We start from the raw sequence: 14734 nt of genomic DNA on the forward strand, positions 1-14734 counted from the left end.
GGGTATTTGCAAAATGACTTAGACCTTTCATTGAAAAGTAATTATAAGCAAATTCTTAGCAGATGCAATTTGCACAGCTCCTCTTTAATGGAATCACTGTTGTGCTCAGCTCCATTGATGGAACATTTGTCCTTTGATGCCTTCCCAGCAGAGCTGTCTCTCTGCTGTGGTCAGAATGTCTCTAAGTATGGACAGCAGCTCTCAGGCTCTGTGGAGATCTTCCACCGACCTGCGTCCTTGACAGACATCACCTACACCCATACCGCTCTTAAACCCAGGACTTGGCATGCTAGATGGAATAATTTGTAACAGAATTATATTTATAACATAGCCTGCTTTCTTCAACTAGGAAGCTGCTCACAGATAGCCCACATTTGAGAGGTTAAGTTAAAAACAAAAAGATACACAGAAACAGAACACATTTCCTTATTAGACAACATTTCCTTATTAGACAACGAGCATGTAGTATGTGCTAGGCAAGAGTGATATCTAAACCAATCACACCCATAAGTTCAATGCTAGTTTAGCAGAGGGCTGTCCAGAGAGAAGAATCAATTCTCTCTGGAGGTTACAGATGCCCAGTGGGCATCTGTAGGAATATCATTAGCATGCTTCCTGCTTGGGCTCTGTGCTCCCAAGGACTGATCTTACTAGAACTTTATCCATTTGAGTTGGAGAAATTGAGTATGACTTAATCCCCTCTGAGAGGCCAAAAGACATTCTACTTGACCTCATAAAATGACTGCTCTTTTATTCTGAAATTATAAATGCCGACGACCTGAGAAGGCTTACAAAGGATTATTTCATTTTATTTATTTACACACATCATCATCATCATCATCATCGTTATTGCCACATTTAATATTTATTGAACGTTGAGCAACCTTGGGCTAAAAATAGCACAGAATAAAGGAGAACAGGAGTGGTTTGACATACAAAATGAGTCTCTGAAGTGGCAAGTGTGCAATTCTTTTGTGTTGACTACACTCCTGCTCAAGGGGAAGAATTGGATTCAGGACAAGAATGGATTGCATGAATAAGTTTAGTTTCTATAGTGGGAAATATTACTCCGGCTGGATTTTTTTTCTTAAGGATGTTTATCTCTTCTTCACAAAGTACTAGTGTGTCTTGTAAGCCAATCTCTATTGATGATTGTATACTTGCCCTCTTTCCAGGAAACCAGGCTAGCAGATCTCTGTTTCCCAGTGGGAAAGATAACAGTATGATAATCACACATGGTCTGAAGGAAATACAATAGTGGCTTTGAGTCTTCTTTATTCATGCCTTAAGTTTCTAAGATGTTTTAGAGAAGAAAAGGGGCAAAAACAAAAGCAGCAAGGGGTTCTTGCTCAAGTTGGCAAATGACAGCTGACCTGCCTTATTTGGGTTTTATCCAGTGTTGGAGGATAGAATACAACAAAGTGGAGAAGATCTGTGTGACAGAGTTCAGGAGATGATTGTTTATAGAAAGCTGAGATTGATTTGCCTTCACCAGGCAAAGGGCAAACCAAATGCAGAATGGGATTGCACCACTTGTGGTAGGTACCTGCCTGACTCTTGCAGAATCAAGTCTTCCTATTTCCACTTGGAAATGTTTGGAACAGGAGATTCTTCCATATCTACAGGAGTTTGGCATATATCTTTGACTGTGATATTTCACTCAAGAATAGAAATAGGACTTACGCGGGCACCAGCAGGGCTGATATTGCTTTGACTTCACATATAGAGAGGCCCTTTCTCTCTAAAAAGGGTGTAGCTAGGAGGCCTAAATTGCCATGGACAGTTTTGGTAGCAACCTTTCCTGTGAACATGGCCATTGTAGAAGGTGACGCTCAGGGTTTCTAAGAGAAATGAAGCTGGAGTTCTCAGGGCTTTGTAAACCTCTGAATCAAACTACACATGAATCCTACCCAATCCTTCCATTTCTCAATGACATAAATGCATTATTATTATTATTTTAGTAAATTTAGATAACCATCTTTATTATCTAACTACAACGATCCTAATCAATACATGCTTCAAAATGGTGATGTCCACGTTTGTGGATTTTACATGCCGAAACCCGTGCCAGTTGCAGAGAATTAGAGGGATTTATCAATTCTCTCCACCCACTCCCCTCTCTTTTCTTCAAAGATATGAAAATTGCCTTTTCACTTTCTTTATTGTTCAATTCAATTCTTCCTTCTGTCTAAGCTCATCTAATCTTGTTCCTGACCTGAGAAAAATCACTTTCTCTTTGCTTCGGTGATATCATAATTATAACTGTTAAGCCACACATACCACGCTGTCTTCTGCTTGTTTATTTACATTATTTTCTTTTCCATCAAACCATACATTTCTCAATCTCAAGTGCTGGGAGGAAAAAGGCTTGCCCAAATCCTGTGCCTCAAAACATACACTGCACTGGGCGCTGGTGGCTCTGCCTATAATCCTAGCTACTCAGGAGGCTGAGATCTGAGGAACATTGTTCAATGCCAGCCCGGGCAGGAAAGTCCGTAAGACTCTTATCTCCAATAAACCACCAGAAAACCAGGAGTGGCACTGTGGCTCAAATGGTAGAGTGCTCGCCTTAAGCTGAAGAGCACAGGGACAGTGCCCAGGCCCAGGGTTCAAGCCCCATGACAGACAAAAAAAAAATAAACTCAAAAAACAAAAAAAACCACCATATATTGCTCATTTCATGAGTTCCTTCATTCTTTGAATATTGTCAAATACTGTTCCAGAAGTATAGAACCCTAAGGTAAACACCTTAGTCTTGGTTTTTATGAATAAAGTTTAAAAAGAAGATGTTTTTTTAGTGTTATTTTATATTTCTATGTATAATAATAACTAAAACATATTACAGTACACAACTAGTTATTTTTCAATTATATAAATTGCTATGTGCTAATAGATAATTCACATTACAAAATGTAAAGTAGGTTTTAGCTGAACTAAAAGTAAACATAAATCAAGGAGCTACTAATTCATCTCCATAGCCTCACTTCTGCCTGGATCCTCAGTCTCACTCTGAAGACTACTGGTCTGATGATTCAGCCAAGGGAAGATAGAAAGTTTGGAGGTTTCAGGAAAAGCTTGTCCAGGTGAAAGGAGAGGACCCCAAGGCTTTTGGAAAAAGCTGACTTCAAACGCCGAAACTTCAAAGAGGGGGTACACTTGAGTTCCGTGCAAAGGAAGATCAGGGGCCCCTTCTCTGGGGGCTGAGGACAAAGTCCTTCGGTGAACGTGACTCTCATTCTTCCTGCATGCATAATTTCTCACCATCCAGATTTCCAAATGTGTCTGGAATGCCACATTGCCCAAACAAAGGCCTTTTCCAACTTAACCTTTAGCTCTGTGTCATTCTTTGTATTAAACCAAAGGGCTTGACTTTATCCTTGATGCCAAAAGGTCTTTATCAGCTCCCTGACTCCCAATGCCTCCAACCAGGCAGAACTAAGGGGCTCAGTGTTGTTTTCCCCTACATGTGTCCCATGGATGCTTTTTAAAAGGAAAAACAGATGAACCAGAGTGCTTTAGACTGTGTGTTCTTCTCCTCCCACAAATCCTATGCGGTGCATTTCAGTCTGTTCTGCAAATATGACAGCCAGGGTCAGGAGAGTTGAATAGCTTTCCCCCAGGTAAATTAATAAGCAGAACACTCAGGATTCTAACCAGAGTCCTCTGGCTTGGGTTGCTTTAATTTTTCCCAGTACACTGGACTGGTCTATCCAGTTAATGACAGTATAAGTGTTAGATTCTGTCTTGTTTATCAGCAGTTAGCATATACTTAGAATCACACGGCTTAGACTTTGAGGGAGTCCTAGACGTGTAGCTCATTTGTTTCTTCTTGTAGTCGCATATTGATGTTCTTGCTTGGTCTATGGGCATCTATTTATCTATGTGTCTAATCACATATATCACCAGAACGTTAATTGATAAAAATTATTCATTCTGTGCTGGAGCTGAATGATTGGCAGTCAGTTGGGCATCCTTGTCCACATTTCACTTTTACCACCCTATAGGCATTTTCTGGCTCTTCATGAAGAAGATGGGCCAGGCTTTACAAATTGCAATACACTTTTGCATTTTATCACATCATGACCCTGCAAGGTAGGCATTCTCCCCGGTGTGCGGACAAAGCCGCAGACGTGCTCAGAGAATGACTGGATAACCCCAATTCCATGCCTGCAGTACTCTGCAGGCTCCCACAGGCATTTCTGCTCTCATCTAACAGCACCTGGCAGCAGGTTTTAGCTCTGTGTATTGCGTAGACATCTGTAATGTCATATCTTATTTCAGTTTCACCTGATGTCATTGCCATCTCCTACATGAAGAAGGTAGAGTCTAATGGACGTACCCAGATCATATGGAGGGATACTAATGTGTCTGCCTTTTAATTTAATTCTGAGAACAAAAGGGGCCTGACTTACTGATGAGAGATTTTTAAAATTTAATTTCTCCATTTAAGTAATCATTATGTTGAACTTATTGGTAACAACATCACCAAAAAAATCAAAGTATTTCTAAAGTACAACAGAACAGATAGAAATGGAAGATATGGATTAATTAAAAGAACTTAAGTTATAGGATCATCAGAAACAGACATTTTATGGTATTAATATAGAAAATGGAACAGACACATTTGGGGGAGGTGCTCAGCCTATTTTCAATATCCATATTAGCTGAAGAAAACCTCACAGTAAAGTTGGTAAGAATGGGACTCTGTAGGATCTGTGTGACCTCAGCGGTCTGACTTACAAAGTACAGCCAAAACCCTATGGAACTTCCTGCCAGTTTCTCCATTTGGTGGAGGACAGGTGTGAAGGGTGAGGTTACCTTTAGAAGGAAGATCCCAATTTCTTGAAAAGATTTCTCTAGTAATTCCAGACTCAAAGGTCGGTAGAACTAAATGTCCCTTGGGGTAATGTCCTTGTCAAAGAACATGCAAGAGAAAAAAATAATTTTCATTAAGTGCTAAGGTCAGGTGTGGTACCATTCAGCACAGACACCTAATTTGATTTGTCATTATTATATAAAGTAATGTCCAGAGAATGAGAATGTCTCATGAACAAAACAAAGAATCAGAGAAAATCCAGACTGTAGGGAACGTCACGGCCTTCCTCACAGCCTTGCTCCACTTTGATGTGGAATCAGTTTCATCTTAATTCACTGCAGCCAACACTGAGCAGCCATTGAACATGGAAAAAGTGCTGGTGGAAACACACAGATGAGGAAGGCAGAAAGAGAGAGAGAGAGAAAGAGAGAGAGAGATGGAGAGAGAGAGCGGAGAGAGAGAGAGAGAGACAATGGTTGAGAACTTGAGTTTCGTGGGGGAAATTGTGTATCCCAATGTCAAATTGATCCAGTATGGCAAGTGCTATGAGAGCCATCCAAGCAAGTTTTCTGGATAGAAATAAGAAACGTAACCTCACAGTTTTGAGAGAGGGCCCAGCCCGGAGTGAATTAAGTAAAGCTCTTATAGAGTGGGAAGCCATTGTGTTAGGAACAGGAAGTGGGAGAGAGGTGGCAAACACCAGGCATGGTAAACAAGTGGGTACATGAAGGACTCCGTGATACCAATAGCAGTGGCCGCAGTGGTAGTGAATTTACGCCTCCACACCGCTCTCACTGTGCCCCCTCTATAGGCTGCTGCTGACCCAACACATCCCATCTCTCTTCTCTGAGTGTTGAAGAATTGGAAAAAGCAATATGGGGAGTAAGTGCACAGAGACCAGATCTTCGTTATAGGTCTGTCACTGAGAGCAAAACACACTTGAGAATAGAATTCCCAGCTTAACAGATCTCTCCAACGATCATAGATGTGCTGGCCCAGGGTGGCCAACTCTAGGTCAGGTGAGTAGAGGCTGTTCCAGTAAGGCTGCCTAATGGGTTAGCAAGTCTGTTCCCTGCAAAGATTGCTCCAAAGAGATAAATGAAAGATAATCTGAGCATGCTCAGTGTGACCCAGAGTCACGACACCACCCCTCCCCAGTGAACGGGGCTGAATGAGGCTGGGAGTTAAAAATTTATTAGCTTCCTTGACATGTGTCTGGTGGGGATGGGGGTGGGGGTGTCCTGTCCTACGATTTCCTGCTTCTGGAGCAGCCCCAGTTCAGCACCAAACCTTCTGAGGTCTGGCTAATTCTAACTTCAGATCCTTTGATGCAGTAGAAATGTCCAGACTAGAGCAATCCTCAGAACTCTATAAGCCTTCTTCTGCAGCAAGTCAGGATAAAGTCAGATTCAGAAGCCTGTTGTGGTACACAGGCAGGGACAGATTTTTTCCCCTCATTTCCCTTCCCTGCTTTTATTGTTCTTCCCTGCTTTTCTGGCCAAAACATCTGAGAACTTAGAGGCCAAGTACCACAGAAGAGGCTAGTGTAAAAAAATACACATGTGTAGCAGGCGGTGTGGTTTGCACCTGGACCTCTCTGTCTATCTCACAGAAAGCCTTTGGAGGAGCAGTTTTGGACAGCTATTTTGAGTCTACCTGCTAGAAGCTTCTAGTACAGCTGTCACGAGAAAGACAGAGACAGAGACAGAGACAGATAGAATATTACTATTTCTTTTGGTTGCTTCCAGCCACCTACCCCACTCCAGGTCCCCCCACTCCAGGTGCCCAGCTGGTCCTCTAGCAAGGAAGGTACCCCTAAGGGTCTCTTCTTCCTCCAATAGTGTATTTGACGTACCTCCCTCAGATGCCTTGACCGAGGGCCCTTGGCTTCAGTTGTCCAGAGTGTAGTCTTTGCAGGCAGAGTCCACATGCCACCCAAACCCGTCACACACCAGCCCAGGAACTGGGCTCCAGTATAACTCTTTCATTTGGGCTGTGGTGAGTCATAAGTCTTTCCCTCCGTTAGGAGTATGAGGGGTGCTGGCAGCACAGACCCTGTATTAAATGGAAGCACTTCTTACCTGCCCTGTTTGCTGACCATTTATTCACTGAAAGTGAGTGATAGGTTTGGCGGGACAAATTTGTAGAAAATAAGGCCTAACCTTTATTTGTATGTAGCTGATTGACACCTATGGTCAATGGTCTCCAAGAGACCTGCTTGAGAAGACAAAGGATTCTCACTTACCGGCTTCTCATCCTAGCGTTTATTGAGGGCTTACTACATGCTAAGCACTGCCAATCTATTATTTCATTTAACCTTCAGGGAAGCATGCGGCATCAACATTATTTTACTGATGAGGAAATCGATGTGTAATAGCTTGATTTGCTATGGATATATCCTTTGGAATCAGATATAAACCCAGGTAGACTGATGAGCCCCAAGTGGTTAATTCTCACGCTGAGCTGCTTCCCTGGTAATGGTGCTGAGCTGACTTCACAGAAACATTGCTGTTCTAGTTACATCTAGTTACATTTGTGGGGACAGGTAAAGAGCAAACCAAGCAAACCATTCCTTGGAAGCCAAGGAATGATTCAGCCTAAAAGAAATGGGAATATACTTTGAAATCCAATTGTTTCAGAGTGGACTTTGCTCAAGCTGGTGGAGTAACCTTGAGCAAACTAGTCTGCCAACCTGAGGCTTGTTTTCAACCTGATAAAGTAAGGAGACACAAGCACACACATACATATGCACATGCAATCACACTTCGTAGAACTGGTATGAGAGAGAATGAGCTGTTGTAAGTGCTCATAAAACTGTGAAATGTCAGCTAACCTTAGGGATGGCGTTATTATTATGGTAGATGAGGACAGTTAACCTTAACAAAGCCATTTCTCTATGCCAGGTAGTGGTCTAAGCACTTTATATCGATTTACTTGTTTCGTTTCTAGGATTCACAGTGAAGCAACCTGGTAACAAACCCTGTTACAGGAGAACACACACAGAACCAGATGGGTGAGGATGTGACAAGTGTTCACACATCTGGCCAATGAGAGGGAAGGCGGAACACAAGCACAGCTAAGCCATGGGCAATGGACAGGAGCAACCGGAGCAGTTGTAATGTAGACAGCATTCTAGAGAGAACCATGGCTCTTCTAAACTTTAATAATTGGTAATGTCTCAGTGTAATTATTAGTTTTATTTTTACACAATCCTTTAGGTAATTGAAAACCAATTACAGAAGTATTATTACAGTATATTTGACAAATAAATTATCAACCAAGAAGAGGACAAGTTATCTCTTACCAGATTTGTTGGAAATAAAAAACTATTTGAAAATTATTTTGTGGGCACAAGAATTTACCTAACATTTTACTTTGGGCAGATAAGAGGAGAAAGACAAATAAAAATACATAGATGTGTTCCAGTGATTTTTCCAAAGCTATAGAGCTTGTTCATAGTTAGTCTGTTTATCTAGAGGATGCCTTGGTTTAAGACATGTGCAGTATAAATGCTTTAGGAAGTAGGAATAGATTTTACTGTATTACCTCTTTTACCAAAAGAAGCTGATCTGTTTGTAATGATTTAATCTGCAATGGTGAATTATTTGCAGAAAACCACCTACATAAATAAAAAATGTCTAATATGCATTTACTCATGACTTTTCCAACAACCTGTGACCAGATGGGTTAGACATCTGTATTCTGTTGGTGTCCGTGTGTGTGTGTGTGTGTGTGTGTGTGTGTGTGTGTGTATGTTGCAATAAGCTCTGAATGGTCACACATTAGAACAGATTCTGTTTTTAAAGTCTGATGGTTAGTAGAATTTAGTTAGTTTATATATACATTGTTTTTAGGAAGTTTCTTTTAAATGTGGAGGTTTAAGGTTTTTTTTGGTCTGAGGATAAAAGCTTATTTAAAAGTAACACCACAGCTTCCCTTCTTGTTTGAGTTTTTTCTTTCTTTCCCTTCTTCTGCCTCTTCTGGTTAGGACTGAATGGAGTAAAGCAGGATATAACCACTTAGATCAATTTAAGTAAAATGCTTAAAAACAAGAAAGGTTATGTTAGGTGGATTTGGGGCAGATCTCTGAATGGAGGGAAAAATTAAACTGGTGGCTTTTCCATTTCCATTAACAGTTTGTTCTTCTTTCTAATCTCTGCCTGATACTCAGCCATTTCTACCTATAGTCACATGTGTACAGAAAGGACCACACTGCATTATGAAAAATATTAGGTGGTCTTGTCACCATGTGAACTTCATATCCTTACACATAGAGCTGGTCACAGTGTCACTCTGTGATACAATCTTATGGGACCATTTATGTGGGCTGCCCTTTTCTGAAGTGTTCTTGTGTAGTATAGGACTATGCCAGTGTCTTCAGGAGTGAGCTACTGTAGAGCACAGGGCCACTCCAAACCACTGTCCAATTGCTTAGACAGAAATATTTGTTAGCTGTGTGCTATTTTCCTTGGGTGGTCTTCTGGTCTAGCCAGGATTATCTTTCTGGGTTAGGGAAGGTATGACACATGTATCTGAGATTAGCTGTTGAATCGCTGAGGACTGAGTTTCTGGATCATTTTTATGTCTCCTACATGCCTAGTATCTTGTCTTCTAAAAAATATTAAAATGACCTTTAAGTAGCTGTACAAAGGGGTTTCAATTCAACATATCATTTAATGAGTGCAATGCATCTTGATCCATATCACCCTCCCAACTCCACCCACCTCCTCAGGTTAGCTGGTTTTAGGATCTTGTATTGAAGAACTTGGTAGATTAGGCCTCAGGTTGAATCTCAGTAGAATGACTGGGGCTTGTTTAAATGATGGGACAGAATGATCCAGGAAATAAGAGGAGAGGGAAGACTCTTCAGGCTCAGATTAGATCTGATCTAGTAGTATGTGCCATGGCTGGCCCCAAACAAGGTGAATAGTGAGGAAATAGATAATACTGAGCATGCTCATTTCAGGTGCCAAAACTCTGTCTGCTTCTTTCAGGTGACACTCCATATCAGTCATCTATGCGCTATCTGGAAAGGGAGGTGGTATCTTTGAGGCCATGTACATTTTCTCCCCAACCCCATTAAATTAGATATGTCATTATTGTTTATTGTGCTTTGGAAGAGTTCCCATTGCACTAGAGAAAGTTCTCAATTTTCTGATCAAATTTGCTATTGAACAACATGTAACTTCATTGAGATGTAGAGTGCTAGAAGTTGTTTTGCTCCAACTTCCTATGTTTCCTGGCACTAAGCATGTCCTTTTCCCTCCATCTTGGACTGGGTGCTTAGGTGAGCCAGATTCTCGCAAATATAAGACTTGTTCAAATCATTTTCCTGTCTTGCCTCTGGTTACGCTGTGATGTCTGCCTGCTAAATGCCATTGTTTCATTATGTCATCCATCTTCTTTTATAGACAGACTTCCCGTGATTTCTCATTTAGAGAAGAGCATGGCAAACTCCGGCCTGTAGATTGGTCTCCTGTTTTGGTAGATTCATTGGAATAGCCATTACAATCCATTTACACACTGTAATGCAGCCTTCAGACACCTCAGCATTGAGAAATTAGGGTACATACAGTAGAGTTGACAATGCTGAAAACATGTACTGTCTGGTCATTTGTAGGAAAAGTCTGTCAGCACCTGATTTAGAAGGTTAACCTTACAGTGCTTTGCTTGAACCTTTTCTCGGAATGTATATGGCTATTTCAACTGTCACCACAATGGAGTGGCTAAATTCAGAGTTTAGGCCTGGCTCTCTTTCAACACTATTGGAAGTTCATGTCTTTTCTAAATAGCAGACATAATTATTTACATATAACAGGTTTGTCAACAGAGGCCTGGATTGCTTAAGGAAACAAATCAATTCTACAAAAAAGCAGAAGTGGGAGGTGAGCACCAGGTTTTCCAATTCTAACGTTGCTGCTGCTCGGTGCTTTCCGCTTGTGATGTCTCCCCTCTCCTGGGTGGAATGTTGGTTTCTTTGTACCACCATCAACAGTGTCTCATGTGTGACACATCACCATCTTATTTAGTGATGAAATGGACACACAGTCAAGTCTGTGGCTATGAAAGAAATGAGGTAGGAAGAGCACACAGGAAGCAATGCATCCAGGGATGTTCTTACTGTTCATATGTGAATCTGAGGCCCTTGACAGAGGCTGCCCATGCTGCTACTCTAGTAACCAAAACCAAATCAGATCTGAGCTTAGGGAGTTCTTGGAAACTAGAATCCAATCTTTCTAGACATGCTTCAGGGGCAAATTTAGGATAATCTTGAACAAAGTAACTCTACTTAATAATTAATAGCTCAAGAGATTCGATATTTTGGTATTCTAGTTTTTATTGCAAGTCTACGAAAATCTAAGAATTTTTTGCGTGTGGCTCTGATACTATTTTTGGTATATTTAGCATGGAAACATGATAGGTAACACTAAGGGAGACAAAGCAAGAGAGATAACTTTTATGAAGTACCCACTTTATATAAACACAGGACAGGACATATTTCCTATAGCCCTGAGAGGAAGGTTAAATTCTGACTATAAACCTTTAAGTGGAGATTGAACGTGCTTAATTCTTTCCTAAGTTAGACACAAAATGAGAGTCCTAGTTGGGTTTCCAGCTCAGATCATATGATAAATCCTCCATCCTTCTTACTACATCAAAATTTGTTACATTGACCCACTCCACTTTTTCACTAAAGGAAGGCTTTATTCTTTTGGTTATCACTCAAAGTAGCAGATATAAATTGTTGGGAGAAATAGAGAAGTATAGCATGAGTATAATGCATGAAATCAAGGTGTTTGGATCTTCCAAAAATCACAAGCTGCCAGACACTGAACTCTGTTAAGCATAAATCTTGCTAATTCTCTTAAATGTAATACTTTTTCCCTGTGGCCTTCGTGATTTGAGTGTGACAGGTAGGCCAGGCTGTTAGACATTCTACTCAACTCTATAAACATCCTTTCAGCTCATCCTTATACTCATCTTTATCAAAGCTGATCACACCCCTCTCCAAAAAGAGCACAAGCTAAGCATTTAATTTAGCACCAATTCTCTGTTGCTAAAAATACTATAATTCATATATTGTTGTATGTTCTTTTCAACTTTGATAGGAAAGCATAGATCTTCATGAAAAATAATGAGAGCTAATTTATGAAAGTTCAATAATTTCCACCCATATATTATATCCATTAATCTTCAATATTGTGGTGAGGAGTATGTACTGATCAATAGTTTATAGATAAGAAATCAAGGCTGAGGGAAGTTGAAAACTTTGCCAACTACAACTAACCTTTGCTGACACTCATTATATCCAGGCACACTTCCAAATCTTATATACATGCCAAGTCATTGCACCTTCGAGGGGCTGGTGCCAGGCTAGAGAGCAGGAGCACCTAATGGAGGTTCATCAGCTGTCCTCATTCCCTGACAACTTTCTGCCCAGAGTGCTGGCATTCCCTTCTCCTCTTGATTTGTTTCTCATAGGATTGCTTATTTTGTAGGGTTTCTTTCTGTCCTGTCATATAAAGAATGCTCCATGACTAATAATTTTTGTTAGAAAGATTTCATTTTTTCCCATAATAACTCCAGGAGACGATTATTACTGTATTAAAATACACATTTTAAAGCAAAACAAAAAAATCCTGAAACTCAGGGAAGTATCAGGTTTTTATACCCTTAGCACCAGTGCCCACATTTTCTTCCCTTTCTTTCTGCTATTGCTCTTCATCTACCTTTGTAATAATTCATTGTGATTATGTATTTGCCTTTGGAATTCAGCAGCTGATTCAGCAGAACAGAAGCTACAAGCCAGACAACACCAAGTGGGCATTAAACTTTCTGCCTTCCTGTTCCTGTCGTGGTGTTGTATGAACAGAGAACAGGTTTCCTGGGCTGCCACGAGGGAGAGGAGACTTTATGATAATGAACATTTCCCTCTGGAGAGCTGCATTTCACCCCTTGTGCAATGAAAGTCTATTTGGATAGTTCCACCTGTAAAGAACTCAGCACGAACAACTGCCTGGCCATGACTCACTTCCAACAGGCTCTGTTTGCAACATCTGTTCGATTTGCCATTTCTCGTTTACATCATGATTTTAATTGTACACCATGGGATATTTTGATCAAGCAAAACCCACATGCTACTGTTCTACCGTAGAATCTGAGATTCGGAAAATACATCAACATCTAGATGTTTTTCTAAACAGATTCTTATGCATCAGTTTTTATAGAGGAGAAATGGAACTGAGAGTTGAATTTTAGCTCCCAGTAATTTGGGACACGTGATAAGACAGTGTGCCTGTATCCATCAACCCTGGACCTACCAGAATAAGTCATCTCTTTCTTTAATATTCAAAGTTTCTTACTTAGCTTCTCAAAGAGGCTTTGTCATATAGTCCCATGTCAAGTGCAAGAGCTAGTTTTTGGAATAATTTCTTCTGCCTTTACGACCTCTGTGATTTATGCATTACCTTTGCCATGGAACATATTTTCTCAGATTCTTTTTCAATAAGCTTCCTGAAGCTACCATAAATCATCTTCTTAAGCATTTAGAAAGTACTGGAGTTTTATGCAGAGACTGAAGATCTCTGACCCTACTTAAAGTAATCCCAAATAAATTTTTATTTCTAAACTAGATTGCATATGAAATTTATTGTGGTGATATAGTTACATTTATGCTAAGCCTTATTTTATAATTGATGGGCCCACCAGTATGGTACATTAGCAAGTGAGCTGCATCTCACTCATCTCAGAATATCCGGCTATTGAGCTCAACTATACTCCATCAAGTCTACCATAAATGCTAAATTAGTCAGGTTTGCTAAGGATCAACTTCTGGGCCAACCACGACCTGCTATTTAACTTTGTATATGTTTCTCAACCGCTCTGATTTCAATTTCCTCATGTGAAGAAAAAGTCCGAATAATGACAATCATCCGATGAATTTTGTTTGCAGATTAAATAGAACTAAACTAGTCAATTTATATCAAGCATTTAACATGTTTAGCATACTGTTTTAACACAAAGTAACTGCATGGAAATGGTAGTTATTATTATTAGAGAGGAGTTTGTTAAGAGCCAAATAGTCTTGAATAAGTTTGGAAAATATGCAATGCTATGATGTTGAGAATCTTCTGCCACTATAAAACTACAAAGAAACTTTGAGTATGTAGCCACTTCTTTGATTCATGTACTTATGAACATCCCAGCTTTAAGTTTCTGTGCTGTGACTGACTGGTGGGCAACTTCTCTTATCATGCTGAGGTTTATGGACTTAATTAGTACTGATGGATAATAGTTATAACTGTTGCCTGTGTTTGTCATGAGGTCGGTGTATGTGGAACCTTTGTTGTGTACAATGATATTCAAATTTTAACTCCTTAATCTCTATTCAAAGCACTTGTCAAAGAAGCCCAAAGAATCAGCAAAGAAAACAAATAACTAACCTAACTTTATGGACTTGAAACGGGTTGGGTGTGAATCCTCCTGCCGTAGCCTTTCAAACGCTAGAATTAAAGGCATGTGCCACTATGAATTAGGTTAGAGCCTTTCTTTCCTTTCTTTCTTTCTTTTCTTTTCTTTCTTTCTTTCTTTCTTTCTTTCTTTCTTTCTTTCTCTTTCTCTCTCTCTTTCTTTCTTTCCCTTTCTTCCTTCTTCCCTCCCTCCCTCTCTCTTTCTCCCTCCCTCTCTTTCTCTTTCTTTCTTTCTTTCTCTCTCTTTCTCTTTCTTTCTTTTTCTCCCTTCCTTTCTTTTTCTCCCTTCCTTCCTTCCTTCCTTCTTTCCTTTCTTTCTTTCTCTCTCTTTCTTTCTCTCTTTTTCTCTCTCTTTCTCTCTCTCTTTCTTTCTTTTTCTCCCTTTTTTCCTTCCTTCCTTCCTTCCTTCCTTCCTTTCTTTCTTTCTTCCTTCCTTCCTTCCTTCCTT

Source organism: Dipodomys ordii, unplaced genomic scaffold (genome assembly GCF_000151885.1).
Source record: "Dipodomys ordii isolate 6190 unplaced genomic scaffold, Dord_2.0 Scaffold8, whole genome shotgun sequence".
NCBI classification, from domain to species: Eukaryota; Metazoa; Chordata; class Mammalia; order Rodentia; family Heteromyidae; genus Dipodomys; species Dipodomys ordii.